Here is an 8,642-nt window from a genome sequence, read left to right on the forward strand (position 1 = left end):
GAAAGAGAGATGCTTGCCTTTCCATAAGGAAAGTTTTCTATGAAAGGAATCTAATAGCGGTTGCCAATCAAATTTAGAGAGAGAACCTTTCTTAAGAGGAAGGCCTAGATACTTGAAAGGTGGGTGGGCAAACAAGCAGTTAAGAAAGTTGGCCATCCATGGGCCCCGATTGATAAATTTACCACTATAGTAGAGATTGGGTTTTGAAAAGTTTATTCCCAAACCTGATATCTCTTCAAAGAGATAGAGAATAGATATAAGAGTGGAAATTTTATTTTTATCAGCTTTATAAAATATCAGAGTATCTTCGGCAAACTAAAGTGATCTAATATCATTTAATTTGCCTTTGATAGGGAGTTGAGAGAAGTCCACATGGTTCATGCTATTGGATAACATTCTATTAAGGACATCCATTACAAGAAGGAAGAGCACAGGGGAAAAGGGATCTCATTGCTTGAGACCTCTATGACATTTAAATATGTTGGTGGGTGAACCATTAACAATGACTGGAGATTTGGATGATGACAGAACATTGTAAATCCACATGCACCAACATGACCCGAACCCCTTAGCTTTGAGAAGGGTGAGAATGAACTCTCAGCTGACACAGCCAAATGCTTTCTTAAAATTTATCTTAATGATGCACGCTTCAATCTTCTTGGAGAAACAGGAATGAAGCATCTCACGACCTAGAACAATGGAATACAGAGTGGATTTGCCTAATTAGAAAGCAGATTGGGTGTTATCTATTAGAGAAGGTAGAAACAACCCAAGTCTATGAAACCAAATGATGATTTGGATGATGATAGAATACTGTAAATCCACATGCATGCACACTGGCATGGCCCGAATCCCCTAGCTTTGAGAAGGGTGAGAATGAACTCCCAGCTAACACGGTTAAATGCTTTCTTAAAATCTATCTTAATGATGCACGCTTCAATCTTCTTGGAGAAATAGGAACGAAGCATCTCATGATCCAGAACAACCGAATCCAGAATGGATTTCCCTGATTGAAAAGTAGATTGGGTGCATCACTTCAATTTATCGATGATATTCCGATCTTTCGTAAAGCTGACAAAAATAATATTTTCACTCTTAAGTCCATTCTCTCTCTCTTTGAAGAGGTGTCATTTGAGAATAAACTTCTAAAAATCCAACATCTATTATAGTGATAAATTTATCAATCGGACTATGCCTGGCCAACTTTCTAAAGTGCTCGTTTGCCCACCCACCTCTCAAGTACTTTTATCTTCCTCTTAAGAAGTGATCTCTCTCCAATGACAATCATTCTGAAAGTTTGGGGCACCATTCAAGTTCCTGCTATGATTCTTATAATTAAAATTAACAATAAAACTCAAAAGCTAAGTTTTTTTTTAACTTTTTCACGGTACGAGCTGCTCTTTAGAAATCATAGTAGAATATCCTTTGTCCTATCGGTAATGGTTGGGGCTATATTGAGCTAAGAATTCGCTATCACAAGTTGCATACCCATTATGAATTATGATAGGCAAACTAAACAGGGAACTTCTGTATTATTTTATTTCTATAAGAAAAGTGAAAAGAATATATTTTCATTCATTATAATCGCTGTCAATATTAATGGTTCGGTATAAAAAAGGACAAAATAGACAAATTTTGGGCCCTATGTAAAGCTCCAGTTTCCACATTGTAGTGTATAACCAATTTGCCCCAGCTGTTTTATACGGACTTGTTAATAATTTCTAAATATGAATTTAAATTTATCATAAAAATACAAGTGTTTTTATATAGAAACCACTTTTAAAATAGTAGTGTAATACAGGAAGCATATTTATTGTTTAATTTATACAGTAACCATATTTAAAGTATATTTCGTTTCAATCAACTACCTTTAAAGTACATTTCCAATTGATTTTTTTTATTAAAATTACTTTAAAGACTCCTCTACTTTCTCTCCTCTCTCTCTCTCTCTCTTCTCTCTCTAAGGCCCACAAATCTCGGCGTCGAACTAAGGCCCATAGATCTCGGCGAGCATGTGGGCGACGTGAGCGTGGTGCTGTAGTGGCCGACGACGAATCCAGTTGGTTCTCCTCTCTCTGTGTGTGCGACGTCGGCCCCAATCTCATCGTGAACCCACCAGGATCCGTCGTGGGCAACTGAGGCACCCCCACTCGCGCCACCCGCAGAGATTTGTGGGCTCTAGAGAGAGGAGAGTGTGTGTGAAAAGAGGGATATTATAGGAATTTTAATAAAAAAAAGTCAACATGAAATGGATTTTGGTGGTTGATTGAAAGAAAATATACTTTAAAGATGGTTCCTTTATAAATTAAACAAGAAATATGGTTCCTATATTACACCTCTATTTTAAAGGTAGTTTCTCTATAAAAACTCAAAATACAAATTTAAATACTGTTGAGAGAAGCAACTTTGTAACAAATATAAGTGAACTCTATCGTCAAAACTTTTATAACCAAACGACTTTGAAGAAAATTTGAATTATTTGAGTTTGATGAAGAATTGAATATGAATTCTGGTTAAAGATTAAAGAAAAATACAAATATAAACATCTTAACATTGGATTCATTTCCCAACCAATAAGCAAGAGAGTTGGCAATAAAAGATTGATTAATTATGGTATAACAAAACAAGAAATTTTATTCCGGAGTTGTCAGAACGAAGCAATAATAGAGAACGCCGGCCAAACTCTCACGTTTAATTTCTTGCTCTTTTCATTAAAACTCACTAATCAATTTACAACCTAATCAACCCTATTTAATTTGGTTCCTTGTATCACAACCACATAACTAAACCACCCAAAAAAAAATCAAAATCAAAATCAAAATCAAGAGGAAAGAAAAACATCATCCAGCCTTTGAAGAAGCACCAACAACTTGTCTAAAATAGCTAGCATCGCAATTAACCCTAAGCACGCCTTGCTGCCTGCACCCAAGCTCATTCTCAGCCATCTCAAGTAGCGTCACCACCCTCGGATCCTTGAATCGGTTCAGCTTCACCAGAACTCTCTCTGCCGAGCCTGGCTCGAGCCCGACGAGTATCGGCACGAACCCTTTAGGGGGGGCCCGGTTGCCAGGCTCCGGTAGTGGCCGGTCGGCTAACCTGATGTAGCTCTCGGACTTGAGCTTCGGCATGCTTGCTCGAACACAACAAGGCTTGTTGTGACTCAAAACTTGGTACTGATTTCCCTCTCTTATATACTAGTGTGAACACCGCTACAGTAATCCCGCTTTTTTACTGCTGCTGATTTTTTTTTGAATTGCTACAGTATCCCGCTGCTACGGTTTTCCGTGTGCTGCAGTAATTTTTTAAAAAACCAGCACCGAGCTGCATGTTTGCGGCAGTAAATGTTACTGTAATATTCACTGTAGCATGAATGGTGAATCTTGAGTTCTCTTGTTTGTATAGAGGAGTAGATAGGGAGTCTCTTAGCTAGGTCTAGTGGTTGTTAACCGTGATTGTAAATTGCAACTACAGTTATAACCGTATTTATCAATCGCAATAAAATCAACAATTACATCGGTCTAGAAAAATCACAATTGATTGTAATTGCAGCTGCAACCCACCAAATAAGTGCTACAGTTTGAACGAGACTGGTGCGATGAATTGTGTTAAGGGAGCTTTCGATCGTTGGTCTATGGTCTTAGATGGATGGCTATACTATCTAGAATAAATTTGATGACGACTTGTTGTGTAGAGTTTACTATCACAAGTGTTGACAAAATTGAAGGGCTAGCTAGCCAAGGGAATAAATAGGGCTATATAGCCTTAATTTCATTAGATTGTGTTTGGTCCCGCCCATGGTCGTACTCGGCTCGTTGATTTTAGGTGCCGATTTTATATATTGAAATAGACCACTTTGTAAAATAATTAGCAAAATAGACCTCTTTTGAAAAAAAAAATGTCTATTTTGAAAAATAAGGCTCAGAAAACATACGGGACTACTAGTCCCGTATGTTTAGAGCCAACTAATCACGGATTAGTGACTCAGAAAACATACGGGACTAGTAGTCCCGTATGTTTTCTGAGTAGAAAATTTCACTAATCCGTGATTAAAACATACAAGACTACTAGTCCCGTATGTTTTCTGAGTTGTTTTGCAAAATAGACCTCTTTTTAACCTTTTGGTCAAAAAGAGATCTATTTTGCTAATTATTTAGCAAAACGGTCTATTTTGCTAAATAATTAGCAAAAACGGTCTATTTTATAATTTTTCCCTTTTGTTGTTTGTCCTGATGTAATTCGGAAATTGGGATTGCATTTGATTCGCTTCTGTTGGATTTCCATGCACGGAAAGAAAAGGGTTTGGATCAACGTTGTGGACCCGTAATTGATTTGGGTTTTGATGACGTTTGGTCTGATGACGTGTTCAAATTAGTGAGTGCATAATTTTGTATGTATACGTATGCAGATATGGAACGGTAACTAGTAAGTTAGGGGAGTTTTCTTTTCTTTTCCTTTTTTTTGGGGGGGCCTCTAAGCTAAAATAAGCCGATTACCAAATATGTTGTGGTGGCTCTCATAAGCCACAAAAATGGCTTATAAGCCAGTTTGACCGGTTATCAAACATGCCCTAAATTTTCTTAAAATATATTGATGTACAATTAAACTGGGGGTTCTTGGGATTTAGCAATCTCAAAATCAGAACAACCCCCAACATTTACATGAAATTTCGGGGAAGCCTCTAATGTACTAGCCCCTTATATTCTAGCCTATTCAATCCTCATGGTAGTTTTTTTTATCATTAATGCCTCAGGGACCCAAATAGGGGACCCAAGACATGGAACATGTGAGGTGTCATCATCCGGTTGCATGATGTACTATTTATGAACAGTGCATCATGCAACCGGATGGTGACACCCACAATGCGCAGTCTCGGGTATTCTACGAAATTGAATTCGTGTGAGCGCTTCTCGAAAAAGTCAAACCTAAGATCTTAGCGTACTACTCATACGTAGCTTACAAACTAGACTTGTTATCATTATCTTCCTTGGTCTTGCTTTGGCATGCACAAAGTGGACTCCTCCTATTCAATGTACAAATGATAACTTTGGAAATTTTGGATTATTCGTAAGGTAAGAAAACAAGAAGTTTTGGTCCTTTTCCTATCAAATCTATCACAGTGCATAAATAATTAAGTAGACATCTAACTCCCTCCACCTCAAAAGTTCCATTTTCTTTTCCCGATTCCAGCTTGACCCGTGTAGCCTATAATTATTCTCGTAATCATTTGCTCTTCGCTTGTTTAACCTAAATATATCCAGATTTGATCTTTGCGTGGGAATGTTTGCTATTATGCGACTATGATTACAAAGCAATCCTCATTTGCATGTTATTGTAACCATTATCTGATTCTATAAAAAAAAAATTCACAATTCGTAACTATAATTTTACAATACTGCCCCATGGAAAAAGAATGATAGAAATAAGAAAAATACCTTAGGGACCTAAAAATATGGGACCCTACATGGGACAAGTGAGGTGTCGGCTCCCTGTCCCATGATGCACTGTTTATGAACAATGCATCATAAGACAGGGAGCCGACACCTCACATATCTCATGTAGGGTTCCATGTTTTTGGGTCCCTGTAGCACCACCCTAGAAATAAAATTAACGCTTACACTTTTTCCCACGAGGAACGTAAAGTTTAGAAATATGAAGCAAAGTTTTCCAAAGGAATTAAGAAGTTTTGATTGCTATTACAAATTGAAACCGTAATAAACGTTCACTAGTCATTATTTAGAAAATGAACAAATTTTCGATTTAAACTCCTTTAAATTTTTTATTAAAAAATTCGACCCAGTCCACATTTTATTCTCAAAACCGACCCATTTCGGGCCACGTCAGCAGCGTGGCCACGAAATGGGTCGGTTTTTTTTTAAATGACGCCGCTAAATAGTCAGGGTTGCCAACCCCGACTATTTAGTTATGTCGGGGTTGGCAACCCCGACTATTTAGCTAAGGGCAGGCTAAAATAGTCGGGGTTTCCAACCCCGACTAATTTAGGCCCCTGCCTAATTGGTCGGGGTTGGCAACCCCGACCATTTGGCAGAGACCATAATCAATCGGATACATACCATGCAATTCACATACTAATAATCAATACTCAATCGAATACATAATATTTAGTTTCAAACGCAAACATCCTATCAATACTCAATCAGATACATAATATTCAGTTTCAATCGGATACAACTCCCTTTCCTCTCCCTCTCCCCCTCCCCCTCCCTCTCCCCCTGACACGTTCACCTTCGACGTGAGCTCGGATCAGTTCCTCGTCCGGTTGTGTGTGAAGTTGGGAGTGCATGACATCCTCATCGACTCGAACCGACTGTGAACATTCGGCTTGGGCCTGTTGTGAGCCGCCAGCTTCATCATGTGCACCGCTTGAGTCTGCCTCCGTGTGTCCTCGGAACCGGTGACGACCGTACTCAATTGGTCGCTCCTCACGTCCATCTCGTCTTGCATTACACGTCCTTTGAAGAACGGACCGAATCTTTTTGATCATGCGAATGAACGTGTTCCTCGGCCCTGGCTCGGTAGTTGTTCGGATTGCATCATGCGCCATAGTAGAAAGTTCTTCGAGCTCTTGTACCTATACGATAAAAACCCCAAGAAAGCTATTATGATTTGGATGATAATAAAATAAAACTCACAAGGTAACTGTATATTTTGCTTATACACTTACCAACTCTCTCTCAACTGGGCCTCTTGGTATGTATTCCTTAGGAGCTTTGTTCTCCTGAAATATCCACCGGCGAGTAATCCCCCAATACCACCGCAAATACACACCTAGGTCAGGTGCGTCAACCCTCTCCATCACTAAATGTTCTTCCCTGTTCTCCCACCTCCCGATGTAAGCACTGTGAATATGTTCCCAATCTTGACGATGTGCACCTTTTCTGGGATTTCTCTCTATTACCTCCACAGGGACCGGGATATGTTGTCGTAGCCCAAATTGTCGTAGCACACGGTCGGGCACGTGCATCTCGACAATCTCAAAACATATGATCGGGACGCGAGCACGCCACACATCCGGCTCTTCTATGCATATATCTGGTAGTGACTCTAAAACTTGTTCATATGGCATCCACTTGACCTATAAAAAGATAAAGTAAAGCAGATTTTAGTAATAAATGATGTAATGATTGAAAATTTTTAGATATTATGATTTAATACCTGTTCGTCCTCCATTTGATCGAGCTCGTTCCTATAGAAGTTTTCATGCCCCTTTGGTGAGGTATGCCAAGATCTAGATACATTCCATCTAATTTATATACAATGAGTTAGTATAAATTAAAACAAATGTATAAAAATACATGTAATCATATATTTTTAAAAATAACTTAGTAATACCTGCAGCCTAACGAAATATTGCCATCGAGAGCACGTGCCTCTCTCAAATCTGGGCAACCCAAATGCAATCTCTCCCAAGACCATATCTGTAGCAGAGTGAGACAACCCTTGAATTCTTTGTTTTGAACAAGAGCCACTTTGGTCATCTCCCTATACAGATACGCTAACACGGCACTCCCCCATGACAATCCCCCACAATCCACAAGATCCTCCAGGAGTGGCAACCACCTCACGTGCACCGAATCCTTCGTGGAATCCGGGAATAGAATAGTACCGATCATGTGAAGTATGTATGCACGGGCATACATCTTGACGATCTCCTCGGTCGCATCGATCGGAACATTCATAAAATTGTTTCTCAACCATTCAAGTTTGATCCTTCCACCCCTCATGTGAGGAACTTGACCCAACAATACTTCACACTTATCTGTCCAGTTGAAGTCGTCGCTACCTGTGACAGCATCTCCATCCACTCGGAGTCCAAGCAAAACCCCTACATCCTGCAATGTAATCGTCGACTCTCCTTGGCGCAGGTGGAATGTGTTTGTCTCGGGCCTCCATCGTTCAACCAGTGCTGTCAAGAGAGCCCAATCAAGTCTCACCCATTTAATTTGTGAGCACTCAAAGAAGCATGCTTGACGAACATAATATTGGACATGTGGATCGGTCAACTCCCAGCTCGAGTGTGCACGAGTGTGATCAACGATAGTAATGCTCGGGGCCTGCATATAATAAACAGTGCAAATGTTCAGTAACAACCAATAACTTAGAATAATTGATATGATTAAAAATGTAATTTATAACTATCAATCTAATTACCTCCTCAGTGTCAATCTTCGCGGATCGATGTCGAGGTTGGTCATAAAGGACCTCATACGTCAATGGCCCCACCTCCATAGCTGCACATATAAATGAAACACATATAAATGAAACACATATGATGATATAATGGAGTAGAATATAATGAAGTATAAACGAAGTTGAATAATTAACAAAGAATAGAATAATTATACCCATTAATTGCTATTTATTTGGATTGGTGGGACAATGAGATCTCCTGTGTGAAACACATATGATGATATAATGGAGTAGAATATAATGAAGTATAAACGAAGTTGAATAATTAACAAAGAATAGAATAATTATACCCATTAATTGCTATTTATTTGGATTGGTGGGACAATGAGATCTCTTGTGGTCCGGTTGTTTACGACTATAATATCTACACCTATTTTTTTTGGAACTCCTTTCCGACCTCCATCCATCGTAGATTTTATGCGTGTTGATCTCGG

Source organism: Asparagus officinalis, chromosome 6 (assembly GCF_001876935.1).
Source record: "Asparagus officinalis chromosome 6, Aspof.V1, whole genome shotgun sequence".
Lineage (NCBI taxonomy): Eukaryota > Viridiplantae > Streptophyta > Magnoliopsida > Asparagales > Asparagaceae > Asparagus > Asparagus officinalis.